The sequence below is a fragment of the Camelus bactrianus genome, chromosome 9 (genome assembly GCF_048773025.1).
Source record: "Camelus bactrianus isolate YW-2024 breed Bactrian camel chromosome 9, ASM4877302v1, whole genome shotgun sequence".
In the NCBI taxonomy this organism is placed as follows: Eukaryota; Metazoa; Chordata; class Mammalia; order Artiodactyla; family Camelidae; genus Camelus; species Camelus bactrianus.
In genome coordinates this window covers 44,305,602-44,320,013 of record NC_133547.1, presented here as the reverse complement: position 1 = coordinate 44,320,013, position 14,412 = coordinate 44,305,602, and positions in this window count along the sequence as shown.

Sequence of the window (14,412 nt, the reverse complement as noted above, 5' to 3'; positions counted from 1 at the left end):
CTACCATTGGATCTTTTGGTCTTTTTTTGCATTACTGCACAGTCTACCAATCTTGGTAGAGCTGGAAGAGCATAGATCTAGGAGCCAGAGAATAGGGGCTCCAACTATAATTTTACTACTCCAGCCAATATTTTCATCATCTGCAAAGTAGGGAAATTGAATAAGGGTATCTCAGATTTCCCAGTCCTAATTAAGGAGATATAAAACAATGATTTCAAACCTAGGCTTCTTCACCAACACTGGAATACTGTGATTAGGAGGACTTTGGTTCATTCTACCAAAAATAACCATTTTTTTCCACTTTTTTCTTTAAAAAGGCAAGGATGTGGATCATTAGTATTTGAATTAAGCTTAAGGAAACCAAATTCAAGCAACAAAATTCTGTTTCTAGCTACTGAGATGAGTGTAAATATTTTAGATTGTAAAATGTATATGAAAAAGAAACAGAATTATGGACGTGGTGTATCAAACAGATTTCCTCCTTAAGTTGATCACCTATGCTTCACATCAGATCTTTTGTTCTGCCAATAGTTGACTCCCCAGTAACTGAGAAAGGAAAGGAGGAAAGAATATTTTCTTATGATCGCTGCTGTTCTGCTTGGCAAAATGAAGCTTTAGAGAGACAAACAATGAAAGATAGCTAAAGAATGTTTTTTATTTGGAATATGAGGGGACCTGTGCATCTCTGTGCTGTTAAGGTTTCTATTCTCATAACAAGCAATTCTCAAGGTCATGAAAAGGCCAACAGAGTTGCATGAGTTATTTGGTATCCATAAATACATGTAAGGGGCCAAGAGGTTGTGCTAGTGGTTATTTTGCAAAATGGCTTTGGACACATTTCAGAGAATATTCAGCCCCATGACTTGAGAGCACAGAGAGAATCAATGTCCAGTATCCAAATGGGAAAGGTATGCTTTGTAATGCTTTAAATATAACTCTGGGCAATGCAATGTGGTCCTAGATCATAATAAAAGAAAACTGGGACTCAAGGAACATCCGAAATACAGATAACAAATACCTTTGCGGTGCCAAAAGGAACATCAAAGGTTCAGACTTGTGAACTGGAAGTAGACCCAGTGAATTGATCACTCTTGTCTGGACGCATTGTATTCACGATGAACTTTGCACTTGCACCAAAATAGTTAATACTTATTAACCTACTGGTGAGAGGGGAGAGGCATTTACTTTTCAACTGAAAAGTGCTTAATCTCTTCTTAAAACTAGTATAAATACAGATTGCCATCAATTTGTAGGCCACATAAAGAGAACTAGGGGTAGTGCCTGTGATATTGGGGGTTAAAGTGACATTAAATATTTCTAAAAATAGAGGCAGCTACATGCCTAACCAGGGAGGATGTGGTTGGAACTGAGCAGTTGCCTGCCTACTAGAGCCTTCAGATACAGAAGCCTGAAACATTATCCGAGTTAGGAAAAGCAATCTTCTAGAGTGGCTTCTGTAGGAGTGATAAAATTGGCACTAGTGACACTTTCTGTGGGAGCTTGCGATGTGTGAATTCTGTATGATACCTAAATCTGAAAGAAAATTTGCACATTGTTTTAAAATATTTTAGTGTAAATCAGTTCTCCACATTTACAACTGAGACCCCCCAACGTCCCTGATGTAATTTTTTTTAATCATTGGAATAGAGTTTAAAGACAGACATCTTGAAAGTTAGACCAAGAAATCTCATAAGTTTATGTTTGTTTTGCTTGTGAATTTGAGGAGTTTGACATTTAATATTGAAGTCCAAAATGAAACTCTAGCACAGAATATGAACTGAAATTACTAAAGCCTGTGCCCCTGTTGCCCTATCATTCTATAGTTGGTGTGACATTTCCTCTCCAAGAACCACATTTGGATTCCTCCGTGAGGCATAGCCACATGCCCTAACAAAACATTTTTGTTTCTTTGGCTCAGTAAATTTCTCTTACTACTTTCTTTCCTAACTCATTTAGCAGATTTTTATTGAAATTCCTAAGTGCCTGGGCACTGCGCTGCTCCAGTCATATAGCAGTGAACCTGACAGGCTTGGGCTCCTCATTCATCTTTTATATTGTATTGAGGAGAGATTTCAAAAACAGTTTCTTAGTTGCTGTTTGTTTCGAAAGATAAGGAGACATACTTCTTATTAGCCTTGGTGTTCCAACTGCCACCCTCTTGACACTGCCTAGGGCTACCGTCTTCCTGATTTTTCTGAATTCTCAATGCTACCTAAGATGCACCAGAGCCCATCTCATGCCTCTTTGCCATTTGGGTCTCTTCTTTTCAAATCAAGGCTCTCAGAAGTGGAAACCATAAATTGCTTTGCAATTTCAGAGTGCTTTTAGCATACATTTGTTTAATCCTCCACAAATGCCATATAAGACAGGAAAGATCTCCATTTTACTGATGAGAAAACTGAATCCCCTAAAAGTAGATGAATTGATTCCAGATTGGAACTCAGGTCTTCTGACTTTAGATCCTGTGCTCTTTTTCATTCACTAGTCCAACTGACCCTTGAACAACATGGGTCTGAACTGGGCAGGTTCACTTATATGCAGATTTTTTTCTCAATAGCAAATATTACAGCACTACGTCATCTGAGGTTGGTTGAATCCAGGGATATAGAGGAATCGCGGATACTAAGGGCTGACTGTAAGTTATAGATGGATTGTTGACTTCATAGAGGGTGGGTACCCCTGAAGTCCCACGTTATTCAAAGGTCAACTGGAGTCTTCAAACTGCTGCTCAAGGCCCTTGGAGTGTCATATAGGAGATTCCTGAGAAAGCTTGAGTGGGTGGGGCTCTGCTCTTCCTCCCTGTCCTCACCTTCAACCTAAGCTCCACTTTCGTCTGTGTTTTGGGTTTTTTTTTGCACATTATCCCGATATTTTAATAATCTTAAATATCAAGAATGACAATTTTTAATTTAACTACCTGAAGTTTGGTGTGAATTGACCTCATGTTTTGAATATTCAGTTTTACTAATTTTATAATAGTAATAATAGAACCTGGTTTTTAAAAAATTGAAAAAAAATTCAAACCATACATAGAATTAATTACAGAGTTAACCTTTATTCAAAGTTAATCACTTTAAACTTTGGTTGTTGTTGTCTTATCATCCTTTGTGAAGATTCTTATGAACGGGGTCATATGGCATGCGTGTGTGAAAGCTTTGTAATTTTTCACAAATTGAATCATTTAGATATACGGTGTTCTATACCTTGCTAATTTCACTCAATAATATACATTTCACACCTTTTCCTAACCAGCATTTTACAGCAACATCTTTCTTTTGAAAACTGTGTATTATATACAACCTTCTCTCTACTGACACACACACAGGCTCTTTTTTTATTTGATGGTTGATTATTGTCTCATATCAAATATCATTATTCTCAACATATATTTGCCAGTACATGCATAGAGCAAATTGCCACAAAATAGTCAGGTTTACACTTGATGCATTTTTTATTTCAATGCATATGGCCTTAATTGTCCTCCAAACAATGTTTTATCAATAGATTCCTTCCAACAGTGCATGAGAGGATGTTTTATCCCAGACCCTGGCCAACCCTAGGATACATCAAACTTTCAAATTTTAAAAAATTAATAGGTAAACTGATATTTTATCTATTGTCCAATTTGCATTTATGTAAGCACTTTCCTCTGTTTTTCATTTTAGGCTTCCATTCAAGATTTAGCTCGAAGATTCCATAAGTAAAAGTTTAAACACCCCTTGACCTCACCAGTCTACTCCTACAACCATCTGTCAAGCTGGGAATCACTACATCACATCCTTGTGTCTAGTCCAGACCCCAGCACCCTCTAGGCACCATCACGATCATTGCACAACTAAGCAAGAGGGATACAGTATGTGACACCCTGGTTAAGAGCCCCAACTCAGGAGCCGGAGCACCTGGGCTTAAATCCCACCTCTACCACTTACTAGCTATGAGACCTTGGGCAAGTCAGTCTCTGTACCTGAATTTCTTCAGCTGTAAGATGGAGGTGATAATAGTTCCTCAAAAGACTATTGTGAAAGTTAAATGAATGAATATACGTTTTTAAAAAAGCAACTTGGAATAGTGCCTAGCACTGTTATTACTGCACAGAGCCCACAGCTTGCAGCCCAACCCATCTCCTAACAGAACACACTATACTGCTGAAGTTTAGATTGTTTTGTTAAAAGCACATTGCTGAATTTTAGTTCTATTCAAGAGACAGGAAACAAAGTCAGTTTGTCTCATGGAAAAGGATGAGTCTTACAAATTTGACTTCTTTATTTTTAGGCATGTATGGGGAATTATTACTAACAGGGAAATGAAGCTGAATCCAGTAAATACTATAAAGTTCCATAATTTGGTTATATTCCAAACTAAAATTCATTCCTTAGGTGTAAGATAACTTTTTATAAACCTCTAACAGGGTTACAAAAACAGTCCATAGTTGCTGCTGACAAAAGGGTTGTATTCCCAAACCGGAAGTTGTAATGAACTCAGAACTGCTCTCACTGAAGCAATGTTATAAAGGATTAAGCTCACCCTGAAAGTCTGCTAATGACAATGAACCTCATATAATGCTTCAGCATCTTAACCATGAGTTACTGAGGGCATTGAGGGGGTAGGGTGAAGAGCAGGTTGGAAAGGGCTGGGAGCTCCCAGCAGGTTTCACAGCAGGGAGGGAGACCTGCTGCAGTGGAAGAGAAGAACAAGGGAAGCCAGGCAGCAGTGATCTCCTGTGTATAGCTCATTCCTGTTAGGTGTCAGTCATCTCCTTCCCGTGGAGCCTCGCGTTACAGTTATCTCTAACTCAATAAAATACAGGAAATGGGGAGGGTATAACTCGGTGGCAGAGCAAATGCTTAGCATGCGGGAGGTCCTGGGTTCAATCCCCAGTACCTCCATTACATAAACAAACAAACAAACCTAAAATACAAGATATCTCTCCTTTAAAAAATACATTTGTAAATTTGTCATTTGGAACTCTGAATGTTTTCCATTGAAATAATATTCTAAATGATGGGAAAGGTCCCCACGGGAGTTCCAAACAATATAACCCATAATTTGGTTGAAATAGTCACATAATTACTTTAAAAAGGCCTAGAAAATAATAATTTTACTTTGCTAAGAACTAAAGCAAAAAGAGAATTAAATGAGTCTAGTTTATCTTATATATCGATGCTTGAAGAAAAAGCAAATTTAGTTACAGAAAATGGACAAGCAGTGATTTGTCCCATTAAAGGGAACTTCTGGACATTTTTCCTTAAGATCTGTGGATGATAGAACCAGAATATGTTCTGTTTTGTTTTGCTTTAAATTCAGATTTTTTAAATCATAGAAATAATATTTGTTCATGGTCACAAATGCAAATAAGGCAAAAGAAAATAAAAATTGCCATCATTCCACTGCCCAGACAGAAAACTGGAATAAATGGTCCAGGCTGTTTTCAATGTTTATAGTAATATATAAATTAAATGCCTTTTTTTTTTTTTTTTACAAAATCAAGATTATACTATGTATATGTCTTTGAAATATGCTTTTTCACTTAATAAAAATCTTTTAATGTTTTCCATGTTAACATATATTTATCTACACCATCATGTTAATGACTAAGTGGTATTTTATACTATGTTTGTACCATATTTTAATCAACCTTCTATTGCAGACATGGTTGTTCCTAATTTTTGGCTCTCAAAAAGTTTGGCTACAATTAACTGAAACACATCTTTGAATACTTGTGTAATAATTTCCTTAAGATAACATAAAAATGAGATTGTCGTATCAATGGATAAGCATATTTTAAAAGGTTTTTTGATAAATATATAGCCAAATTTCCTTCCAGAAAGGCTAAAATCTTATAATTCCACCCACCACATGAATCTCTTTCCTCATACATTAAACATTAAGGATTATCAAGAAACTGGTTCTTTTTTATAATCAAATTCACTTCAAATTGTATGGGAAAACAAAAATAATTATTATTTAAACTGTTACATGCAGTTTTAGAAACTCTTCATAGTATAATCATATTTTTCTTATTTGCATCAGGTGGAATTCCCCAAAAGACAATAGTTTAAGAGCTCTTCATTTTTACTTTGATGATAAAGACTTAAAATTTGTTTAGCACTTTTCCCCATTACTTACATCTACCAACCTTTGTCTGGACATTTCTACATGCTAACAACTTTATAATCATTAATTTACTTACTCAGTGAATCAGGAATATTAAAAATAATATAGGGCTTGAATATCCCCAACCACTACCCACATGTCTTCAAGTATCTCTGCATTCTTCTCCCTCCTCCACTCCAGACTCAGGAAATGGTCCTCTCCTCTCTTCCAGGTCCTTCCTCCACCTGGGTCTTTCTTCCACCTCCTCCTGTGTCCTCCAAGACTGGTAACTTGTTCTTGCCTTTAGTTTTCACTCTCTTAAGTATTTACTTTCCTCCATCTACTTGTTTCTTCCCCTAGAATTCCATAAATGTACTCCTTTGACCCTAGTTTCCTCAGTTATCACTCTATTTTTTTCCTCCTTCCACTCTCTGACAACATCATTAGGAAAGAAGATCCTCCACCTTCCTCACCTCTTTCTTACTTTTCAACTCACAACCATCAAACCTCCTCTCTTCTCATGACTTCTCTGAAGCTTCTCCAACAGTGTGGGAGCCACAGAGGTGGAGGAAGAGGCTCTGGAACCTGCTGTGAGGAACTAGCTGACAGCTTGAGTTTCCACACTTTTTCATCTGCAACCTTGAAGCCATGCTCAGTACCCAGCCTTGCCATCCCATAGTCAATGATTGATCATGGTAAGGGTATAGAGTTGGACCCTATCAGTTCTGCTCTCACCAGAACTCCTAGAACAAGCAGTCCTTGTGGGGAACTCCCCATTGAACTGGCTAAGACTTTTTCAGACTAAAATCTGAGGCTCTCTCTCTTCAGTCCTCCTTCCTTCCCCTCTCCTCTTGTAAGTGTCAGATCAGCATCATGTCGTGGTCTGAAGACTTTCCCTGCTGACTACTGCTCCCTCCTCTTTTATCCTTCACAGGCATTCTCCCAGTACATCTCTTGTATGTCTAATTCTGTTTGGGAATTTTCTTTAAGGACCTGAGCTCACCCAACAGTGATCGCCAACTTTCCTAATGGACAAAGCCTGTGGACTGTTTTCCATCCTCTCATGAAGTCTCACAGCATTTAACCCCAGGACTCAGCTCCAGATTGCTCTTCTCCCATCATTTCCATGATACAATATTTCCTAGTTCTCTTCCTTTCTCCTCCACCACTTCATCTCTTTTCTTTTTGTGATTTCTTCTTTCTACAACCAACACCTAAATATTGGTTTTCCTTTAGAATCAGTCTGTGGTCCTCTGCTCTTTTCTCTCCACATATTGTCTCTAAGTGATATAACTGATTATTGGAATTTTAACCAACATCATTGCTGATGACTCTCATATTTATATTCAGTTCTGGATTCTCTCCTGAACTCCAGAGCCAAGTATCCAGCTGCCTACTGGACATTTCCACTGTGATGTGTTAGGCCAAATACATTGACTTTGGTCTTAATCCTATCTAACCACTTGTACTGTTTGTCTTAGCAAATGGCACTACTCCCTTACAAACCACTTGCAGGGAGATTTGAGACTTATTCTCACCAGCTCCTTTTCCATTAGCCTCCATATCCAGATACCCTGTCTTCAGAATGTGTCATGTCTGACTCTTCCATTCCAATTCTCCAGTGATTGTCTCAATTTAAGCCTTCCTCGTCTTTAACCAAGATATTTGAAATGATCTTTTACCTTAATCTTCCTTCTTCCAGGCTTCCCCTCACTCCTAACTATACTGTGGCCAAAAAGATTTCCTAAAATGCAAACAGATCATGTAAGAGGCAGTATGATGCAGAAGTGAGCACAGGCTTCAGCTTAAGATGAATCTAGGTTCAAATCCTGACTCTGCCACTTACTGATTGTGTAACTATGTATTTTGTCACTTAATTTTTCTGAGCTTCAGTTGCTTCATTTGAAAATTGAAGATAATAATAGTATCTACCACTTATAAATGTGGAGCTTTAATGGGTTAATGTAGAGTAATTGGTACAGGGTACAAGGTCAAAATACATTCTTATTACTATTAACTATTATTATTATTTTCACTGCATTCTTGAGAATTCTGCAGTGGTTTCCCAGTGCTATAATAATAAAACTCAAAACCCTTAGCATGGTGTAATGTCTACCTCTCTTTCTTCTCTGACTCTCGACATGCACATCTTTTCAAACTCTGTCCTTTGGTCCCAACCATACTGAAATAATTGTGGTTCCACAAAAGGGTCATGAATTCTTGAAAATAGAACATTTATGAAAAAGAATTTGGGCCATAGAATGGGTGGGTATATAAGTGATTGAGTTTTGGGGGCATCAGTGGGACAAGAGCATGAAGTAGTGAGGATGACCCCAAAGGTCTGAGGAACTTTGTTTTTGCTGCTGTGTTCATCAGCGATGTGGAAATTTGTTCATGAAGTTCTCAAATTATTTGCAGGGTGAAGGGAGTGAGTAATTTTCTATAAATGCATGATGCCATTTGTCTGGATAGAGTTGTTGATGATCTAAGAGAGACTTGTGTGAGGTCAAAAATCTATACTACTGATCTAAGTTTGGTGCAGCCACTGTGGAAAGCAGTATGGAGATTCCTCAAAAGACTAGGAATAGACTTACCATATAACCCAGGAATCCCGCTCCTGGGCATATATCCAGAAGGAACCCTACTTCAGGATGACACCTGCACCCCAATGTTCATAGCAGCACTATTTACAATAGCCAAGACATGGAAACAGCCTAAATGTCCATCAACAGATGACTGGGTAAAAGGTGTGGTATATTTATACAATGGAATACTATTCAGCCATAAAAACCAACAACATAACGCCATTTGCAGCAACATGGATGTTCCTGGAGAATGTCATTCTAAGTGAAGTAAGCCAGAACGAGGAAGAAAAATACCACATGAAATCGCTCATATGCAGAATCTAAAAAAAAAAAAAAAAAAAAAAAAAAAAAAAGAATACAAAACAGAAACAGACTCATAGACATAGAATACAAACTTGTGGTTGCCAGGAGGACGTGGGGTGGGAAGGGACTGGGATTTCAAAATGTAGAATAGATAAACAAGATTGTACTGTGTAGCACAGGGAAATATATACAGGATCTTGTGGTGGCTCACAGCGAAAGAGAATGTGAAATGAATGTATGTATGTTCATGTATAACTGAAAAATTGTGCTGTACACTGGAATTTGACACAACATTGTAAAATGACTATAACTCAATAAAAAAAGTTTTAAAAAAATCTATACTGCTGATCCAAACAGTTCTGAGAAGTGATCTAGTCCTCTCCCCATTATAGAATTGGCTGAAACCATCCCTTGCCATTAAAAATCACCTTGTTCTATTTCTTTATAACACCCATTACTACTTGAATGTAATAAGCAGGGCAGTGTCTGGTTAGGTTTTCAAAAGTTGAGGCCACGACTAGTAAGAGGAGGAGACAATTAGAACCGAGGTCTAGTTTACCTTAGTCACTTAAACTTGATCTTTTTAAATGCCCAAGAAATATTTGTTGAAACAATAAATAAAGAGCCAGCAAAATGTTCTTGGACTGAGAATATAATGATCAAAGTTTATGTTTCAGAAAGACTTAACCTGGCAGTACTTTGCAACATGGAATGGATTTGGGGAAAATAATTAAGAATCTATTACAATCATCTGAATTTGAAGTAACTAAGAAAGTCAGTTAGAATTACATTGGCTGCCGCTGTCCCGTGAGGCTTGTGGGGCAGGTGGGGTCGGGCTGGGACTGGAGCCGGTTAGGCCTGTGTTTGGGTTGGGGTCAGGGATGCAGCAGCCGGGCCGACCTGCCAGGCTTGGTCTATGGCTGAGGGATGGTGACCATGCAGGTGGTTGTGACAGTCTGGACCCTCAGAAAAAGGGAGACCAAAGAAGGAAGAAGAATTATTGGGGAAGTTGATGGCAAAGTGGCAAAAATCAGGAATTTAAAGGTGACCGTCAACCCGATGGCTTTGGCAACTCCCAGGAGAAGGTTGTGGCATTTGGCTTTGATTACTGCTACTGGTCAGTCAACCCAGAGGACCCCCAGTATGCATCTCAGGATGTGTCTTTTACAGGTAGCTGTCCAGTCTCCACAGCACCACTTATTGAGGAGACCGTCTTTTCTCCATTGTATATTGTTGCCTCCTTTGTCGTGGATTGCTTGGCATGAGTGCTTGGATTTATTTCTGGGCTTTTTGTCCTGTTCCATTGACACGTGTGTCTGCTTTGTGCCCCTACCATGCTGTTTTGATTGCTCTGGCGTTGTGGTGTGGTCTGGGGTTGGGGAGTGTGATACCCCCAGCTCCGTTCTTCCTTTTCAAGATCGTTTTGGCTCTTCAGGGTTTTCTGTGTTAAAGATATTTATTAAACCATTGTTAGTGGGGATAAAATAGTAGAAACAAGTGATTGTCCGTTTATAGGGGAATGGTTGACTTAATTCTGGTGCATTTACACCATGGAATATATTGTACATGACTTAGAATTTCTATGAGACAGTGTTAACTGTGAAAAGCAAGATGTATGATAACATCCCATTTTTAAAAGAAATAACGGAAAACCCATAAATCTGTGAGTGTGTGTGTATTTATGATTATAACTGTGGGAAGAACAAGAAATGATGCCAGTTGTTAATACATTACCTGCAGGTAGGGGTTAATGTATGACGAGGGGAAAGAGGGGTGGCAAATAAAAAGGAAATAAAGCAAAGCATTCCCTGCGGGGTTGGAGGGTGGGGTAGAGAATTACATTGGCTGCTAGCAGCCAAAAACTCTGACTAATCAGTGGATAAAACAAATTTATTTTTCTTAAGTATTAAGAAGTCTGGAGGTGAGCAGCCCAGAGCTGACCTAGTAGCTTCAGGGTACCATCAGGGAACCTCGCCCTTTCTTTTTGCTCAGGCATTCTTCACACTTGGCTTTTGTCCTGCCTGTCACTTGTGTTACAACAATGGTTGATTTGCACTCACCCTACCCAGATATTTTCTTATTCCAGGCAGGAAGAAGAAGGGCAAAATGCAGAACATATGCCAGCTGACTGGACCTCTCTCTCTCTTTTTTTTTTTTTTTCCTGAGGGGGAGACAATTAGATTTATCTATTTATTACTGGGGGTACTGGGGATTGAACCCAGGACCTCGTGCATGCTAAGCATGTGTTCTACCACTGAGCTATACCATTCCCCCGAGTTGGCCTCTTTTAAAAGAGCTTTTCCAGCAATTCTGCTTCTGTCCCATTGGCCAGACTCTTACATGGTCACTCTCACTGTGAAGAAGTCTAGCAAGTATAATTTTTTTTGGCTGAGTGTACTAGTTAATTTTTGTTAACCTTGTTAACATTAGCTAACTTTTGTTAATAAGGAAAAAGGAAAAATGATTTTTTGAGGAGACAACTAGGATATCTGTCACAAATGGAATGAGAAAATTGGAGGGTAACATAAAGATAGGAATCATTGGAGGAGAAGCAGATTTAGGGAGAAAAATATTTGGTTTGGATATAAAAATTTGTAGATATCATTGAAAAATCCAGGTGGAAATGTCACAAAAAAAGAGTTTGAAAGGAACAAAAAATATTTCGGTTCAGGAACACCTTTGTAATGTGTTCCAATATTGTTGATTGAAAGGAGAGGATGGCTGTAAAGCTAAGCAGCAAAATATTCTGTTTTTGCCAAGAAGGAAGCTTGTTTCGATTTTCAGTAGGAAATAGTTAAAAAGATTATTCAGTCCATGCCCATAATTCTGCCCCAAATCTGAAGTTCCAAACTGATGCGGCTATCTTTAATATAAGCTACTAAATTCTGCTGAGTCTTGCAAAGTACTGTCTTTACCTGACAGTAATTATCACATCCAGGCACACCTTGGCTATACCTTGGCTATACCTTGGCTATATCTTGGCTATGTCACACACAGCACATACCTTGGATATATCACATATGGGCATACCTTGGAGATACACCTTGCAGGTTTGGTTCCAGACAACCACCAGAAAGCAAGTATGGCAATAAAGCAAGTTACACAACTTTTTGGTTTCCCAGTGCATATGAAAGTTGTGTTTACATTATCCTGTAGTCTATTAAGTGTACAAGAGCATTATGTCTAAAAAAACAATATACATACCTTAGTTTAAAAACACTTTATTGCTAAAAGATGCTAAACCACTGTCTGAGCCTTTAGTGAGTCATAATCTTTTTGCTGGTGGAGGGTCTTGCCTCGATGTTGTTGGCTGCTGACTGATCAGCTTGGTGGTTGCTGAAGGCTGGGGGTGGTTGTGGTGATTTCTTAAAACAAGCCAACAATAAAGTTTGCTGCATCAATTAATTCTTTCTTTCATGAACAATTTCTCTGTAGCATGCACTGATGTTTTATAGCATTTTATCCATAGTAGAGCTTCTTTCAAAATTGGAGTCAATCCTCTCAACCCCTGCCACTGATTTATCAATGAATTTTATGTAATATTCTAAATCCTTTGCTGTCATTTCAACATCCTTCACAGCATCTTCACCAGAGGTAGATTCCATCTCAAGAAACCCCTTTCTTTGCTCATCTATAAGAAGCAACTCCTCACTCATTCAAGTTTTATCATAAGATTGCAGCAATTCAGTCCCATCTTCAGGCTCCATTTATAGTTCTAGTTAGTTAGCAATTTCCATCATATCTGTAGTTGCTTCCTCCAATGAAGTCTTGGACCCCTCAAAGTCATCAATGAGAGTTGGAATCAACTTCTTCTAAACTCCTGTTAATGTTGATATTTTGACCTCTTCCCAGGAATCATGCATGTTCTTAATGGCATCTAGAATGGTGAATTCTTTCTGCAAGATTTTCAGTTTACTTTGCCCAGATCCATCAGAGGAATCACTATGGCAGCTATAGCCTTGCAAAATATATTTTTTAAATAGTAAGACTTGACAGTCAAAATTACTCCTTGATCCATGGGCTGAAGAATGGATGTTGTGCTAGCAGGCATGAAAACAAGAGAAATCTTGTTGTACATCTCCATTACAGCTCTTGGGTGAGCAGGAGCATTGTTAGTCGGGCACTAATATTTTGAAAAGAGTCTTTTTTTTCCTGACTCTTCTTTTCACTTGATTACTTCGAGGCCATTGTAAGGTTATTGACTGGCTTAAATTCAATATAGTTGGTTACAGGGAATAAGGAGGCCTGAGGAGAGGGGGAAAGGCAGGGAACAGCCAGTCAGTGGAGCAGTCAGAACACATAATTCAACATCACTTGTTGAATAAGTTCATTGTCTTCTGTGGGCACAGTCTGTGGTGTCCCAAAGCAGTTACAATAGCAACATCAAAGATCACTGATCACAGATCACCATAACAAATATAATAATGATGAAAATTTTTGAAATATTGCAAGAATTACCAAAATGTGACACAAAGACACAAAGTGAGCAAATGCTGTTGGGAAAATGGTGCCAGCAGACTTACTCAATGCAGGTTGCCACAAATTTTCAATTTGTAAAAAACACGATGCCTGTAGAGTGTAATAAAGTGAAGCACAATAAAACATGGTCTTCCTGTACTTAGCCATAACCAGGACTCTCTGTTGTTATGGAAGGAGCATGAAATTTTGGTCCAGAGAGTGTTGGCTTTGCATTAATGAGCAGAATGTCTTTGGGCAAGACACTCTTCTTAGAGCCCCAGTTTTTTCATTTGGGAAGCAAGGGTAATGTACTCCTTGCCTTATAGAATTATAAGTAGGATCAAATAGATAATGTTTGGAAAGTGCTTAACATACTATCAAATGTTATACATAAGAAAGATATTCTTTTTATAACAGTATGCAGAGTGAGGGTACCTGAGCAGTCAAGACAGCAGTTGTGTTTCTATAAGATTTGAAGTAAATTTACGACTTAAGTGATTAAATAAATTCTGTCTGGTGAATTTCTGCTAAGTCAGGGATATTTCTTATGAAAATGTGTGTGTGTGTGTGTGTGTGTGTGTTTGTGTGTGTTGAGAGCCTGATGACTGTACCAGCATATTCACCAACCACAGGACTGTTCTCATGACTAAAATCCTGAGGACCCTGACTTTCCACAAGCCTGGAGGACTTTATTATATTTCATTAGGGTGGAAAATTATCATCAGTGTTCAAGTCATACAAGAAAATTACACTTGAAGAGAATCCAACCCACGGAGAGAATTAGAGTATTGAAATGCAATTCCTGGCCTAGCACAGATATCTTGTCTAAAGTCCCAGGGTAAACACTGAAGGCTTCACCTGTTTTTCACTGTCAATGCCTGAAGCTATAAATAGGTCTAAAGCTCATCTCACTTCTTTTAGCAGTGAAGGGTCAAATTACAGGGGCAAAGCAAAATAATAAAATGAATGTCAG